The following is an 18303-nucleotide window of genomic DNA, read 5'->3' as shown; positions in this document are numbered from 1 at the left end:
AAATATGCAAACATAGTTCCTTAATAAGAAGCAAAAAAAAACTTTTAAATATACCTTTCATTCAATCTTATCTAGTAAATAATAGGATATAATTTAAATTATAGGGTAAAATCCAAATGTCCTATTCAGGGCGGGTTATTTCGAAAAGCCAATCAATCACTTGATTTTATTGTTTTAGTTCGGGGAGCAGACTTCCGTGTCAACTGAAGGGCTTATTCAGTAGTAGTTGATAAATTCGCCGACCCCTGAAGACCGTGCAGGTACACTAACGGAGCACCTCGGAGTCGCTGGCTGATGGAAGTTCATTCAAATTACAAGCTACGGAGCCCATTCCATCACTTCTTATTATACCGGACGCAGCCTATAAATCACCGCTGTGTCACCCACGCTCTCTCTGTCTCAAGACTAACAGCCACCTCCCCCCACCCGACTAAAGAAGTCTTCAAATACGGCCCAAAATGGCTACTCGTAAACGCCCTATAAAGTATAAACGGTAAAAATCGCACTACCTACCCAGATTGTTTCAAAAGGTTATGCAAAGATTTTTAGGAGTTGTAGGGGTGAGTTGAGAAGTACGCCTGTTTTTTCCCCATTTTCCTACCATGAGTGAAAAGAGCGCCAGAGAGCTACAAAGTGTGGCCTACTAGCCCCTGGAAGTAGGCTGTAACCAGCGCAAAACCAAGCAGCAGGGACTTTAAATACTGTTTAATTGTACTTTTTTACGCTGGTTACCTCGATTTGTTTACAAAGTCCTTTTTTACCTATCACATGTATCCAAACCTTAATGTTCGCATTTCCCTGCTGCTACGACTCCTTACAATTTTTGCATAACCTTTTGAAACACCCTGTATACATATTATTGTGTCATATACACTAATTTAACCTACGTATTCATCCGCAATATTATCATTTTTGTTATGTCGACCCCGTGACGTCATAATCTAGCGTTTTCCCCTCTTTCCCCACCACTCATGGCTTTTAGCAAATTACCACAAATATAACGTGAAAACTTGAATAAAGCCGTGTCGAGTTTCGCTTTATGAGTGGTTGTTTCGAAGTCGTGTTCGTTTTCCACTAGCGACATCTGTATACGAAACAAAGGTGTAACAAGATGTCACGGAAATTTAAATACAAACAATCCCTCGATGTATTATATATATTTTAAATATTAAATTTAAATTCGTACCAATTTTCAATCATCTTGTACTTAAAAAACCCAAACGGAATTTAATCGAAATTTAATTTTTTGAGTTGCTTGGTTTTGGAAATAAGGTAGCGAAACGCGAACACGGTAATTTAAATTAATTTTTAGACAAACCGAATTTCCGAGTTACCTGGTTTTGGAAATAAGGTAGCCAGGTTTTTTTGAGTTAGATGGAGCCTGTATCAATTGGTACGAAATTCAAATATCACAATATCCATTCCCATTACATTTCCTTTCAAATATTGGTCTTCCAACCACTCCCAAACAGTGACGTAGAAAGGGGGGCACAGGAGGCACATTCCCCCCCCCCGAAACGTATGGTCGTACAAATATTTTGATTTTTTTACTTTTTTTTCGAATGGTGTGCCTCCCCCCAGAAACAAAATCCTGGCTACGCGACAGGTAGAGGTTAACGGTAATAGTTAGTGTAGGGAGCTGTAGGTTGCGTGGCATGAAGGGCTTGCCACCACCCTCCTACGCATTGTAACCCGGCTACCTGCTTAAAGCATTAAAAGTCGCTAGATGTCTTGGGCCTCAAGTGGTGCCTTGGGTATTAGCCTAGAGAAAAAAAAACGAGTTATGTGGAATACGGAGGCATAGGCTACACTGTACGTGGGCCCAGTACACAGGGCCGGCTCTAGGATTTTCGGGCCCCAGGTAATTTTTACTCCAAAATTTGGTTTTTTGGAAATAGTCAGAAAATTTTAGTTAGGCACCCGTTCTTTTGCCCCGCTTACCCCCCCAAAACGCCGGCACTGCCAGTACACACAAATCCCTTATATTTATGTGTATAAACCAATATGGGCGTAGTTCTCTCTTTAGTGAACAGATGGCGCCAGGCGTATACAAAAACATGAAGGACACAATTGCGTTAGCTGACGTTTTAGGTAAGTACCCTTCTTCAAATGGGAAAGGGGCGCCAAAAGATTTAAGGGAGGCACCAAATTCAATATTCAAACTGTACCCCTCTTAATCCAAAACATTTCTACGCCACTGCTTGCTACTTAAAATATCGTGGAGGGGCGGAACCTTATGGTTGCGGCGTTATTAGCCAAATGTCTCTGGTAGTAACAGGTAAGTTGTAACGTTACAAACACCGTCTTACGTCCCCTTGAGTTGGTCCAGACAGCCAGATTGTAAGCAGATTTCAGACACGTAAGTTTAACCACGAAACTATACATGTATAGGTATACACTTGGAATGTCTGAGGAATATTTTTACGGCTGTGATGAAGCTCGTAGAAACGGGCGTGTCTTAAAGCGAGAAAACTCACGAGAAAAACATCGCGCCTCGCTACCCTAATTCGACGAAAACTCGTCATTAAGCCTAGTCATGGTTATTATATTATTAGCTTACCTGATTATCTCTTTTATAACCATACAAATACCCGAAATTAGGAATCACTACACTTCTTTCGCGAAGAACATTATAATTACTTCAAAATATTAAGTACAATAACAAATTGAGGTTTTTAAATCCATTGTCTTATAAGCCTTTTTTGCGCGGTAAGATCGCCTATTTGTTATCATGACGACGCATTCTTTTCGCGTCAAACCTCGAACCAATGAATTTGAAATGTCGTGTTACGTCTTACACTTGACGTAGTTAAGCCCCGCCTTTTTCTCGACGAGCTTTCGTATCATCGTCCCAATGGAACCTTAGACATTCCAAGTGTATACACCTCTATAGTTTCCTGGTTTAACTGATTAAATTCCTTTTGAATTTTTTTTTGCTATCAACAAGATTTCAGCTAGCTGAATTTGGTCAGAATAATTAGTTCAGATCGGTTATTTGAGATATTAAAATGGATACAATTTGAGATTAGATTGCCGGGGCGGGGGAATTTAAGATCTGATCGGACTAACTAATATATATGAAAATTACGATCATAATTACATAATCAGTGTAACTACGAAATACAATTACGACATTCAAATTAGATAACTTTTAATCAATACTTACAGATGCTACAACACAGTAACAAATAAAATATGCCTTCGGTACCTTAGCTATGAGGTTTGCAAAAATTCGGTTATAAATTCTCTTCTGGGAAGTATTTTTTTTTTTTGAGATACACAAACATCGGTGTCGACCCGAGGCCTTAGACACCAGCACACACACAATAACTGATTAATCAGGGTGAGATATGTGTAACGGCCACGCCAACGGGGGGATACGTGGGGACAGGGGTGGGGACACCCGTGGCGGAAGTATCCCGACCACCCGTTGGGGGATTGGTAGTCGTCCTCACACGGCCTTCCACAAACTCCGCCTCCCGGACGCCTGGGATTACAGGAGTGAGCCACTACTCCCGGCTCTGGGAAGTATTTTAATTCCCACACTGACCATGTTGATTTAATGAAAAATAAATTCTGCGGCGGAATGATGTTTCATGTAATCTCAAGCGGACGACTTTCTAGGAACGAACGTGAGCATCGTTGCCAGAAACAAAAACCATTCCGGCAACAGTGAGGGCTAGAAATAGGCTGTTCTGTATACATTTTTTGGTCTCCAATTTCCCAACAAAAATATGTAAGAAATGTTGGAAATGTAATAAAAATTTCTTTTAGTTGCTTGTTACAGTACAGGTGAAGTAGAGACTGTATGTTATGTAAAATAAAAAATAAGGCCCTGCAACGCTTGTCTGAAATCTGAAAAGGCAGGAAAAGCAAAAATTAATGTTAAAAATGTGGTGAACTTAGAAGGTAGAAGCTGGCGTAAAATATTTACGCTTTGTTTGTCAAAAACAGCGCAATGAGATTTTGGTTTAAATTTTTCTTTGCAGATAATAATTTAGTTTTACTTAAACTTCCATTCAGGCATATACGTTTAGCGTTTGACTGCAATTAAGCGCACCTTCTAAGGTACTTTGAAGAAGAGTTCTACTCGCGATAAAATAGAGGATTAAAGTCGGGTGTGTCCGTGTCCTTCGGGGAATTTTGAGGATTTTCTCTTTTACTAAACTAAATGCATTTAAAAGCAAGGGTTACAGCGGCTAAAGCCCCGAGTTTTCCCGGAGCACTGATACAACCAGAAACTAGAGCGGGAAGGAAATTGGGGGACAAAGTTTCTGGTTTCATTGGACCGGAGTAGATTAAAAGTTTGCTTCTTCCATGTTGACCTTGCCTGCTAGCCATATAGGGAACGGAGTTGGTCTCACTCATTCCGGCAACTGACTCTATAACGGTCGTGAGACCAGGATTGACCGTGGTAAGAGGTTACGCTGTGAGCTAGTTCTCCTCGCTATCGCGTCCCCTCCCGCACCTAGTCGTCTTGTTTTGAGAGTCAACAAGAAGCTGATTGGTTGCTAGAAGGCTGCAGATCGCTCAAACGTGGTTACATACGACCCTGGCTGGAATTATATCCAGAGTGGGGATTGTATATCGTGTTATTATAGAACGGGACAGCGCTCGCCGCTACTTTACTTAAAAAAATAGCTGTGGGAAAAACGAAGGGGCACCCTGCTTAGAAAAACACCGAGCTAAAGTATATAAGAGAAAGTTGAAACTTTGATTAAATGAATCCCTCATCCGTCCTGAGAAAGGCAAGGCTTACAGCGCTGGATGGGATGAAATAAAGCGCGATACGGGACGTCAGCCCCACTCAGCCGTGACGTCACTATATTCTAATCTAAGATTAGCTTATCACCGTTTGTTGAAGTTGGCGATAGAAAATAGACACAGCTGTTCTATTGACGTCATGGTTAGTCGATGCCAATTTAGTGGTGATTTTGATTAATAGGGGGCGCTTCGTTACGAACGGTTTATAGCGTACCAAAGAATTTAACGAGATGAAGATAATTTAAACCGTACCGTAAGCACCAAAGATTATTTATTTATTTTTTAAACAATTTCACTTCCGGGATTATATTAGTACTGTAGTTTTTTTTCTAGATGTTGAAAGAAAACGATTTTTTATAAAGTGGTAAATCTCTTAAATCCAAGAAGCTTTACAAACACAAAGAACGGAGGAGGGGGGTCCTTTCCCGCATTCCGCCCACCCCCGCCCAAGCAACCTCCTGTCTGAACATAGCGCTCGCCCAAATACCAAATATAGAATCATTCTTTCACGATGATAAATTATGACCGAAACCGACAGTGAATTACAGTCTCGATGCTTATCCAACAAGAAATTTTCTAGATACGCTAGCGCCATCTGTATTCCGAGAAGAGCAACGTTGCGAGTCGATTTCACCGCATCGATCGAAAGACGGAGGAAGAAGCCAACAGTCCAGAAGCGCGCGTGATTTCCTAAATTTGCTGGCGTCAATAATAAATGAAAAGTAAGAAAAAAAAGCGGATAGTTGGCAATGTCAAAGTCATCGCCATTATTAATTCGATTCCTTTTGCTTTGTGTCGTGTCCGCGTGTGTCAATAATGTAAATAAGTAATCGATCCATCGAGAAATAACGAGAACACGGGGGCGTTGTAAAAAATTGATGGGGAAGTTCGCTTTGTAAGTCCGCCTAATAAATAGTGTATTCTGTATTTTCAAACTGTTTATACTACGAGTCTACGAAATTTATATGATATTAGAATGTGAAGTTCATTTTAAACAGAGGAGAAAAGTTTAAAAGCCAATAACCCGTATCATGAATTACTTAGCTATAAAGAGTTATTTTATTTATATTTATAATTCTATGGTGATACTGATACCAGATTTCTGAAACAATTTTTTTTATAAATTCGCTATACCCACCTCTTTTAAATATTTAAATCAATATTTTTTAAAATGCCAGTCAGAAAGTTATGTGGTTTTTGCTTCCACGTCACACTATATTCTGAAATTCCCAATTTAAATGATGTGGCTCTCCAATAAGCCTATCCCAGGTTATTAAAAATATACGATATATTCAACCTATATCTGTAAATTCTTGACATAGCAGACGAAATTTTGTAATTACACAGTACACACCCACCATCAGTAGATTCATTGTTGAACCACTATTTAGCAGAGAACCGTTTCTAGAATGCCGCGAGCTTCTAGAAATTAATAGTTCAGCAATTAATCTAGAGATGGCGCCACGTTTGCGGCTGCGGCGCTCTACCTGTCATGTCGTGATATTGGACGGTTCTAAGAGAGCTTCATTATTAGCAGCGTCATCTGTCGGCTTTTAAAAGAACTATTTTCCAAAGGGTTATGGGATTGACCTAAGATATTTTATCTCAAACTTTTGTTTTGATAAATAAAAACGAAAATCAGAATAAAATTAATTAAATTAAATATAAATAGCAATATGGTCGAAGAGTTCTCAATGTTGTCAGGAAAATAGTTTTTAAACAAGTCCCTGAAAGCTGGCTTTACTGTGTAAATTTGAATAGCGATTTTCAATAAGGTTTTCTCGTTTTTTCAAATTGGTCCTACTCGTACGTTCTCCGGAACCTAAATACGTTCTTCGTATAAAAAAGGAAGGCTACGACTTTCATTAGCTGGAAATTTAAAAGAATACCAAGCCACTTGAAACCTCCACCAGGAAAGCCAGCCATGGATATGGATTTCAGATCACGGAGACAACGCACGATTTCGACTGTTGCTCACTCGAACGTGCCTCTATGAAAGTTTCCATCAAGTCTTGGTAAAAGTTACATTCGGGTTTCGTCACGAAGTCAGGCTTTCGTTAAACTTTCCAGGACTTTGCCTATCGATATAGGAGAATGAATTGTGGCATTAATCTAAGCCTTAACCCGTTCAATAGTCACTGTAACGTTTAAACTGAACATCCCTCTCTTGAAGTTCCATAGTGAATTTAGAGTACAAAACTCTACGGAATAAATAGATAAAAAAATAATCAGATCTCTAAACTTTAGGTCTTACGATCGTCGAATTGGTGGCAAAGAACTCGATTACCGTTTACAACAACACCTTAACGTCAATATCCGTATCGTCTAGATAGCGGTAAGTAGGCGTTTAAGGTTTGCAGTGGACGAGCAGGCACCAAAAACATCGTTTATGGACTGGAATCGTAAAATAGAGATACAATGGATCTACGTGACAAGAATCAAGGTGGCTGAACATCGAAACCCCAATCGTTAGTCCAGCGCGGTTCTCGATTTTATTGTTTCACTCTCTGGCAAAGGTTTGATTTCAATATGAGAGGGAATTTGTCAAAATAAAAATAAAAGTAAATGATATTTCTCGAAGATATGGGCAACTACCGCTTTTTATATAATATAATCTGGTTGGGTCTTTTGACTCGATAGCGTTCGATCCATTCCGCGCACTCAGTAGCATTCGAATCATTTCCTAGATACTTTCATTCTTACCGTTAAGCTTCTACGAACGTAATGGCTTTTATTCAATTCCCTTAATCGTGTTTGACTGTTTCGGGCCCTAATGTCATCGCCAACTTCATTTAAATAAAAACTATTACCTTTTTACGATTTACTGATACATACTCAATTTTAGGGAGTAGTTTATTCTCGAATAAGTCTATAAAATATATATATCTATCCAAGCTAATTTCTAGTGTTGTAAGTCGGAAAATTTCCCACTCGGAAAATTTTCCGGAAAATTACCGAGGCCTTTTTTCCGGAAAATTTTCCGTATTTTTCCGAAAAATATTAAAAACGTTTTCATTCCATGATTTGTCTAATAAATTGTTTGCAAATTTAAATAAAGCGGCATTTTCACCTCATTTTTTCTAATCTAAAAGTAAAACTAAACCTATAGACTAGTTTAAACTGGTTGAAATGTAACAATATTGATGTTTTGTAGGATGTTTACTGATATTTGTCATTTTAAATCGATAAAAAGTTTAAAACATTAAAAACCCTTGAAAAGTAATTTATGTTTACATTTTTTATTTTTCCGATTTGCGGAAAATTTTCCGCAATGCGGAAAATATTTCCGCATTTTATTTTTCCGGAAAATTAACAACCCTACTAATTTCATTATAGAGTAAGATATTAAGCCCGGTAAGAAAAACGTCTAGAATAAACGTGTTCTATGCGTAGAAACAGTGCCTATATTTTCTCAATATTTGGTTTTTAAGATTTAGGTTCGTAATATTATCATTATTTATTATAGTTAAACTAAATTTGGCTATTCAATCTTCTATTCACACTGAATAAATTATACTGCGGAGATTTGTTATCAAAACGTGAATTGCTATGTTAAAAAATATGTACTTATTTAGATTTAATAATAATCAGAAAGGCATCAGCTTAGGCCCAGGTACATTTGTTCGAATTTCAATCGTCCGAACGGTGGAACAAATGTTCGAATTTCATTCGTCCGAACCGTCGAAATAACAAATGTTTCAATTGTTCGAATTGGACAACTTGTTGGTTTCATTCGTCCGAATCGGTAGCATCACTTGTCCGAATTCTGTCGCTAAATTAGTATTTCTTATTGCTGTTTTTTTTGGTCCGGATTTTTTGTGTGCAAGAATAAAAAATAAAAAACTACATTGTAAATATCGTTCTTTGTTAGTAAGTGGGAATTGCGTTGAATGTTGTGGATATTTTAGGTTAGGTTAGGTTAGGTTCACGTTAATGTTACTATTTTCTTATATTAACAATATTTAAAAAAAAACCCAACCAATTCCTAATGTTCGAAAAAACGGACAAACAATTATTCGAACAAATGAAATTCGGCAGTAAAGTTAACATAAATTGAACGACTAAATCACCAACAAAAGTTGTGATAAATTTTTCAGGCAAATGAAATACGTTGTCGGACATACGATCCTGTTTTCCGGCATTCGGACAAATGATCATTCGGAGATTTGTACCACCGTTCGGACGAATGAAATTCGAACAAATGTACCCAAATCAGGCCCAGTCATCTAGCGACGTTCAGGTGACCCGTGGGTGGCATGATCTAATTAACCTCGGCACGAAGGGGTAGGAACAATCGTCACTTGGGTGTGTTTCAATCGCGTTGTAAGTTTTAGGGCAGATTTGATTTCGTTTAGGGAGAAGGAGCTTAGTGCTAAAGCGTGAGGTGGTTTTTTGCAAACGCTAAAAGTCTTCCCAAAAGGCTCTTAAATAAATCATCCTCCCAGGAAATTGCCAAGAAGTAATATTTCCGAGAGCCAGGACCCGCAAGATATTGTTTATATAGTACTGGTTGAAATAATGGAAACAGAACGTCGTGTTTTTTTCAAGCCTTAATATGTCAAAAAAGCTACCTGGTGAAAAAGGAACGCCATGGGGAACGCTTGTTGCTGCCGTAAAGGTGAAAAATTTCCATTATTTTAACAAGCACTATATAAACAGTGCCTTGCGGGTCCTGGCTCTCGGAAATATTACTTCTTGGCGATTTCTTGGGAGGATCATTTTTTGAAGCGTCTATCCGCCTAACAGCGTTGCCAGACGTACGATAATTATCGTACACGTCGATAATTTAGAGATAATTTTTGGGACGTACGATATTTTCAAATGCGTACTATATCGTACGCATTTTTCGATAATTTAGCCTACGCGTACGATAATGTACGGTAATTTTTTAATTGGCTGGAAAACAGTTAAAACTGCGATTTTTAAACATAAGTTTTCAATCGTCGAACTTCAAGTGTTTTTAAAAAAATTGATTTCACAAGTTTAACGTCACTATTTCACACGCAATTTAAATCTACCGCCAGGTTTCAGGCATACGATAATTTATTCTAAGATCGATAATTTTTTGGGTGTGTTACGATAATTTGAGTTTCAGGAACTGGCAACGCTGCCGTCTGATGATAATTATGATATTATAGTCCAGTACACAAGGGGAACCGGTCGCAGCACCCTCATTTACTCCCTACTAATTTAGGCTTAATATTTTAATTTTTCTTACCTGGTCATTTTCAAGATGATCCCCCTATAAATAAATCCAGTCGATTTGTCTTCAAAAAGTCTATTGTTTTGGCTTAGTCCAACGTGGGAACACCGGTCTCAGAGATGACAAAATCAGACATATTTTAAAGGTAAAAAACGAAGGTAATCGCGAAGTTTCGCATTTTTTCTTCAAAGATAAGTAGGGTTCTAGTCTAGTTAAATTTGGAAGGCGTAAGGGTCATTTTGTGTCTGGCTATTTTGAAGCAATCCTAAACAGTTATCTGTCGATTTCCAATAATCGTTTTTCTATAATGCGTGAGACCGCAGGAACAGCTACAAGGCCTATCCGTAAGCCTTGTCCCCACGTGGCCGAAGGCTTCGCTCTCTCCGACAGAGGATATACACCGTCATTTTATTTTATTTTTGTCTTTCGAAGCGAGTGGGGCTCAGCCGCGCTAATGTATCGAAGCGCATCAAACCGATAACAAATGCTTTTAGAAGCTGGGCTTGAGCTCGGAGCTATATCCTCTCAGTGAAAAAGAAGAAGCTGACCCGCACACGTTACAGGACGTATATTTCTTAAGGTGACTTTATCAGTTTGGATACGCTTACCATTTTCGTTTAAACAACTAGACAGAATGTAAGCAGATTTCAGATTCCCTCAGTTATCAATTTTACAGTAAAGACTGACTAAATTCCCTTTGGAATTTTAATTCCGGTTGATATTTATCTGTCATCTACAAGATTTCATACTAAACGTTTAAGTGAGATAATTGTTCAGCTAAATGAATAAGTGGATCAGTTCAGATAATAAATCTGACACAATTTGAGATAGATTGCTGGGTGTGGACCGTGTGGGTAATATAAGATATTAATTTGATCTGACTAACTGATCTGAAAATTACGACCTGAATGCCCTGATCAGGCGGCATTTGGAAGCACTCAAACCATTACCGAGTTAATTTCTACTTAGGGATAATGACTATATTGAGACAATGGTTAAACATTTCACAAAATTATAAAAAAAACACAAATTTTAAATTAAAGCGTGGATGCCGTCTAGCATTTGACAATAGTAACTAGTGCTGTAAGTCGGAAAATTTTCAGCGGAAAATAACAGGCCTTTTTCCGGTAATTTTCGCTTTTTTTCTGAAAAAAAAAATAAAGGTTTCATTACATGATTAGTTTGCAAATTTAAATAAAGCGGCATTTTCGCCTAAGTTTTTCGAATCTAAAAGTAAAACTAAACCTCTATACTAGTTTAAACTGATTAACAATGTAACACTATTTATGTTTTGTAGTATGTTTACTGTTATTAAATATTTTATATCGATAAAAAGACAAATTACTTTTTAAGGGTTTTTAATGTTTTATGTTTCAACTTTTTATATTTCCGATTTGCGGAAAATTTTCAATACTTCTAAACACAGTACAGCTTTTATTTTTCAATTGGCTATTTTGCGATCAATAAATGAATGAATTAAAAGACCGTACTTCGAAGCGTGCATGCTCTTACTCGCCTATAGCTAGAAAAAATTCATTTGAGCGTTAGTCTGACAATACAGCCTGATTCTGTGGGAGGCCTTACCCCATCTGGTGGCCCAAACGTTACTAAACATTCACGGGGTTTCCCTTTAAACCGAATTTTTTTAATAATGGATCGAAATCTGTCAGTATTAGCCTAGCTTGTTTTTATTATTGGTTTGCATAGTGCCAGAAGTAAACAATATGTCCTTAACAAAAGAAATATCCAAAAATCGAAGTAGTGTTACAATTAAATAAAATTAATGATATATGGAGAAGAAGTTTATATCTAAGATATATATTACACTATATTACATTACGCCAAGAAACTATGAATCAGCCAGCAATTTTAACAGAATTTGACGAAAGCTATCACTAGGTGGAGGCACGCTTTCCTTTCCAGGCCTTTAGGTTTGAGCTTTATTTGGGTCCCCCTTATCTCGCTCAAACATCGTCTACCTTTTGGCAACTACTTCCGGGCCCTAGGCTTAAGCCTACTCAGTTAATCCGCTACTGGTTTTCCTACTATTTTTAATGAGATATTCTCCAGATTAGATTGTTGTTCGCGTTGAAACTTTGAGAATAACTAATAGTTCTCTAATATTAACATAATAAAGGCTAGGTTGGACACTAAAGTTGAAGAGTTTTGCCGCAAATAGCCGCTGGCTAAAATTCCCCTCTCGCAAAAAGCCTAGTCCAACAAAACTTTTATATTACTGAGATCTAAAGAATTAATTCTTACAGCAACGTTTTGTTTGCTTCGCTCTGGAGCACTTTTCATTAACTACTCCGTCTACTCGCGGCGTTTTCCGCTCTTGAGCGCTGATATATTTCTCTCAGACACTAAACATTCAAGGAAGATATTCCGAGAACTTAACAATGGCGCAACGAAACTAATCCGAATTAAATTTGAAGAAATTTCTAAACATTTTTGGGATATACTTAATAATAAAAGATACGATTTAATTCTCGTTCTAGAAATTTATATTTTATACGTTTTTTTAAGATATTTAATTTATAATTAGTAAAGATTTAAAGGATTTATAAAAAAAAACTACTAGTAGCCCCGAAAACATTTTGTGTAGTTTTGTAACATATTTAAAAAAAACCTAAATCAAACATTTAGTTATAAATAGGCACCTCTAAAATAATTAGTTTTGCACTAAAATAGATGAGTTATTAAATTTTTTTTCATCAACATTAGGCTAAGATCAAAGTGTAGCATCATTTCGCCTGAGCTATGTAATTATATTTGACCTTGTCCACCATTAAAATTAGACCGATTTATACTATACATACTTGATCAAACGAATATTTTTATACTTACTAAATCCTAGTATCCTAAAGTTTGTCATCTAAGAATGGTATTTAATAAAAAAATAAAAAGCCAATAAAGGTTTGTCATTTTAAAGAAAACGAAGAAATTGTTTTGTACAAGAACAATTTAATTTCAAGCCACTCTGCGAATAGCGTATAGCGTATAGCGAAAGGGTCCATATTAAGTTGGCTACAGTTTTCTGGGTTTTATTTGCATATAAAAAAGGAATGTTTTCTTAGCGTTACAAATTCATAAAAAAATTCTGGAAGTGCTGCGGGAGAGATGGGATGGTATAGTGAGATAATAATTTTTCCTTCTGACTTTGATTATCTTTTCAGTTACCAATGGGGTCGCGGAAAAGTTTCCCAGGAAGCGCTCTTTGCTTACACAAAGTTTTACCCGAGGGCATCTTCTGTTCCCTTTTTAGACTTCATTCCTCAACTACGCTCAATAAAAAGAACATAAGGGTTTTGGAACTCAATTTGATTCAAATTCAAAAAATTTAAATAAAAAGTAATTGTTTCGTAGGCACAGTAATGCCCAAATTTCCAACGTTACTTTCTTAAAAAAAAGGAATTGTTTCGTAGGCAAAGTAATGCCCAAATTTCCAACGTTACTTTCTTAAAAAAAAAGTCATTGTTTCGTAGGCAAAGTAATGTCCAAATTTCCAACGTTACTTTCTTTAAAAAAAGGAATTGTTTTGTAGGCAAAGTAATGCCCAAATTTCCAACGTTACTTTCTTAAAAAAAAGGAATTGTTTCGTAGGCAAATTATTGCCCAAATTTCCAACCTTACTTTCTTAAAAAAAAGTTATTGTTTTGTAAGCAAAGGGATGCCCAAATTTCCAACCTTACTTTCTTAAAAAAAAGTTATTGTTTTGTAAGCAAAGGGATGCCCAAATTTCCAACGTTACTTTCTTAAGAAAAAAGGAATTGTTTCGTAGGCAAAGTAATGCCAAAATTTCCAACGTTACTTTCTTAAAAAAAAGGAATTGTTTCGTAGGCAAAGTAATGCCCAAATTTCCAACGTTACTTTCTTAAAAAAAAGTAATTGTTTCGTAGGCAAAGTAATGCCCAAATTTCCAACGTTACTTTCTTAAAAAAAAGTAATTGTTTCGTAGGCAAAGTAATGCCCAAATTTCCAACGTTACTTTCTTAAAAAAAGTAATTGTTTCGTAGGCAAAGTAATGCCGAAATTTCCAACGTTACCTTCTTAAAAAAAAGTAATTGTTTCGTAGGCAAAGTAATGCCCAAATTTCCAACGTTACTTTCTTAAAAAAAGTAATTGTTTCGTAGGCAAAGTAATGCCCAAATTTCCAACGTTACTTTCCTAATAAAATAATTGTTTCGTAGGCTGGGGATGCCAAAATTTTCAATTTAAAATATCATAGTTTAGAAGGTTGAAATTACCATTTTCCAGGTCGAGCTTTATATGTTTTAAGTAAAACATTAATTTAGCAAAATAAATTAAATAATAATGGTTTTTGTAGGCCCAAATTTCCAAATTAAAAAATCATAATTTCAAGGTTAAAATTACCATTTTGAAGGTCGAAATGATCGTTTTGAGGGTTGAAATTGCAATTTTGAAGGTCGAGATTGATATTTCTTAAAGACGCTATGCAGTTCACAAAATGAAATGATTTAAGACGAGTGCCAATCGAAATATGGAATATTTCAATTTAGGAATTTCGAATTAAATTATTGACGTTTATATAAATTACATCGTTATCGTTTAGCTAATAACCGATTCTATCTGCCATGGTTCCGTAGCGCAGGCGATCTAATTTCGCTAAACGAACGGGTAGGTTTCAATATAACGCCATAACTGCCGCCATCTATCCAGAAAAGAATAGCGATAATAATTATAATTTGGTTGGATTCTTAGAAGGGGTTTCCTTCTCAGCTCTGGTTCTTGAGGTACCAAATTACGATATGACTATTTACGCCAGGTTATAATATATATATTACCATAGAAATATCTTTATAGGCCAAAAAAAGGAAAAACGTAGCTTCGCAGGTTCCGGGTACTTTTTAGTGGGACCTAAGATCCCGCCAATCGTCAATGTTTACATAAATGTAAAATTCCATTTGGCATAGTCTTCTCGTTCCCGACCATTTGCGTTCCATTTGACGTAGATTTCTCTTTCAGGTACAAACCCATTCCATTTGAGATAAGCTATTGAAAACGTTTTGAATCGATTTGAACCGATATCAAGGCGAAGTGTGAACGCGGCTATAGTTTTCTCATTCAGGACCAACCCTATTCAATTTGACATAGTTTTCTCATTCAGGACCAAACCCATTCTATTGGACATAGCTTTCTCATTCAGAGTCAAACTCATTCCATTTGACATAGCCTTCTCATTCAGGGCCATTCCCGTTCCATTTGACATAGCTTTCTCATTCAGGGCCATTCCCATTCCATTTGACATAGCTTTCTCATTCAGGGCCATTTCCATTCCATTTAACATAGCTTTCTCATTCAGGGCCATTTCCATTCCATTTGACATAGTTTTCTCATTCAGAGCCATTTACATTCCATTTGACATAGATTTCTCATTCAGGGACATTTCCATTCCATTTGACATAGCTTTCTCATTCAGGGCCATTTCCATTCCATTTGACATAGCTTTCTCATTCAGAGCCATTTCCATTCCATTTGACATAGCTTTCTCATTCAGGGCCATTTCCATTCCATTTGACATAGCTTTCTCATTCAGGGCCATTCCCATTCCATTTCCTATAGCTTTCTCATTCAGGGCCATTCCCATTCCATTTCCTATAGATTTCTCATTCAGGGCCATTTCCATTCCATTTGACATAGCTTTCTCATTCAGGGCCATTTCCGTTCCATTTGACATAGCTTTCTCATTAAGGGCCATTCCCATTCCATTTCCTATAGCTTTCTCATTCAGGGCCATTCCCATTCCATTTCCTATATATTTCTCATTCAGGGCCATTTCCATTCCATTTGACATAGCTTTCTCATTCAGGGCCATTCCCATTCCATTTCCTATAGATTTCTCATTCAGGGCCATTTCCATTCCATTTGACATAGCTTTCTCATTCAGGGCCATTTCCGTTCCATTTGACATAGCTTTCTCATTAAGGGCCATTCCCATTCCATTTCCTATAGCTTTCTCATTCAGGGCCATTCCCATTCCATTTCCTATATATTTCTCATTCAGGGCCATTTCCATTCCATTTGACATAGCTTTCTCATTCAGGGCCATTCCCATTCCATTTCCTATAGATTTCTCATTCAGGGCCATTTCCATTCCATTTGACATAGCTTTCTCATTCAGGGCCATTTCCGTTCCATTTGACATAGCTTTCTCATTAAGGGCCATTCCCATTCCATTTCCTATAGCTTTCTCATTCAGGGCCATTCCCATTCCATTTCCTATATATTTCTCATTCAGGGCCATTTCCGTTCCATTTGACATAGCTTTCTCATTAAGGGCCATTCCCATTCCATTTCCTATAGCTTTCTCATTCAGGGCCATTCCCATTCCATTTCCTATATATTTCTCATTCAGGGCCATTTCCATTCCATTTGACATAGCCTTCTCATTCAGGGCCATTCCCGTTCCATTTGACATAGCTTTCTCATTCAGGGCCATTTCCATTCCATTTGACATAGCTTTCTCATTCAGAGCCATTTCCATTCCATTTGACATAGCTTTCTCATTCAGAGCCATTTTCATTCCATTTGACATAGCTTTCTCATTCAGGGCCATTTCCATTCCATTTGACATAGCTTTCTCATTCAGAGCCATTTCCATTCCATTTGACATAGCTTTCTCATTCAGGGCCATTCCCATTCCATTTCCTATAGCTTTCTCATTCAGGGCCATTCCCATTCCATTTCCTATAGCTTTCTCATTCCTGGCAATTTCCATTCCATTTGACAACGTTTTCTCATTACCGACCACTCCCCTATCCCTTCGCAAAGTTTGCTCATTCCCGATCTTTATCCTTACATTTGTCAAAGTTTTTCATTCCCGAACATTCTTATTCCATTTGAAAACGTTTTTCATTCCCCACCATTCAAATTCAATTTGAAATAGCTTTCTCATGTCAGGACCATTATCATCCCATTTCATATAGTTTTATCATTCCCAATTATTCCCATTCAATTTCACATAGTTATCTCATTAGAAAGTAAGATACAATCTGCATAGGTGCCCGCACACATTATTTATGTTCTACTTTTATTAGCACATTCATAGCTCTTGAAAAGGGTCATTGACCCACTTCGACGACCAGCCATGTCAATCTCATTCCAGCCCATTCCCGCGGGATATCCACGGTTAATGCGGTAATAGATAAAATCTGTTACCACGCAGCTCTATAATGGATACTTGAAGTATATTATGTACCACAACAATATTCGAGCCAAATCCTAAGCTAATTGGAACGTCCAGTGAAAAGTGGCAACAACTTTTAAAACTAGGCATAAAGACGCGGGTCACGAAAAGAAGCCATCCTAAGCAAACGGAGATAGAGACATCTATGGGCGTAAACAAAATCGAGCCCTTCTGCAAATGGCCAATACGCCTGGAAATTACCGAGACAGAAATACGACCGCCCGCCGAAATAATATCCAGGGAGAGGATATAATCGCAAAAAGTTCCTTGAAAGACATTATTCCACTTTCGAGATAAGCTTCCTAGTCGCGGATTGCACTCCCCCCCCGTCCCGCTATAAGCCGGCAAGTAGGGAATCATTAAGCGGAAGAACCCTATCCCCCCAACAATAGAAACTTTTTCGGCTTTGGTCGAAAATTTCCTCGGAGACTTTTGTTCTAGGGACACAAAGTCCGAAAGAGAGCGAGAGTGCTCTAGTAATCCGAATATACGATGCGGGACCCGAGCAAAAACCCCGCAGGACTGAACCGAGAAACCAGCAGGATTCCGGATGACCCCTGCCACAGCTTCCAGGGCTGCCCGACGGAGGAGTAATATCGCGCTTTCCGCGGTTTGTACATTTAGAGACCAGAACTAGCTGAAAATATACTGTTTTTTGGGGACGTTTGGCAGAAATTAACTTGATGTTAACCCATAAGTTTATAAATATTCTACAAAAAGTGTGTTGTTAACAAAATAACTACGGAGAGTTATGTTTGTAGGAACGTAATTTCATGGACAGTAAATTAAGAGGACAGGTTTTCGATACCCTTCCACAGTGCATTTTATTTCTCCCCGCGTATCAATCAGCTCGAGAGACTCCGAGGGATGATAAAATACGCGAAAAGGTAGATAAGTCCATAATAAAAAGGATAATATAGCTAAATCCTAAACAAATTTGAAGAAAATTAAAAACTTACTAATAACTCGTACCGATAGGTCTTCGAGTAACGCGAAACTCGGATCAAATAGATCTTCGAATAATAATATTTAGCTATATTATCCCTTTTAATTATGGACTTATATACCTTTTCGCGTATTTTATCATCCTTCTCACAGTCCATAGGTGGTTTCTTCTAACTTAACTTAT

This window comes from Leiobunum rupestre, chromosome 11 (assembly GCF_980474605.1).
Source record: "Leiobunum rupestre chromosome 11, qqLeiRupe1.1.hap1, whole genome shotgun sequence".
Classification (NCBI taxonomy): Eukaryota; Metazoa; Arthropoda; class Arachnida; order Opiliones; family Sclerosomatidae; genus Leiobunum; species Leiobunum rupestre.
This window is presented reverse-complemented; position numbering follows the sequence as displayed.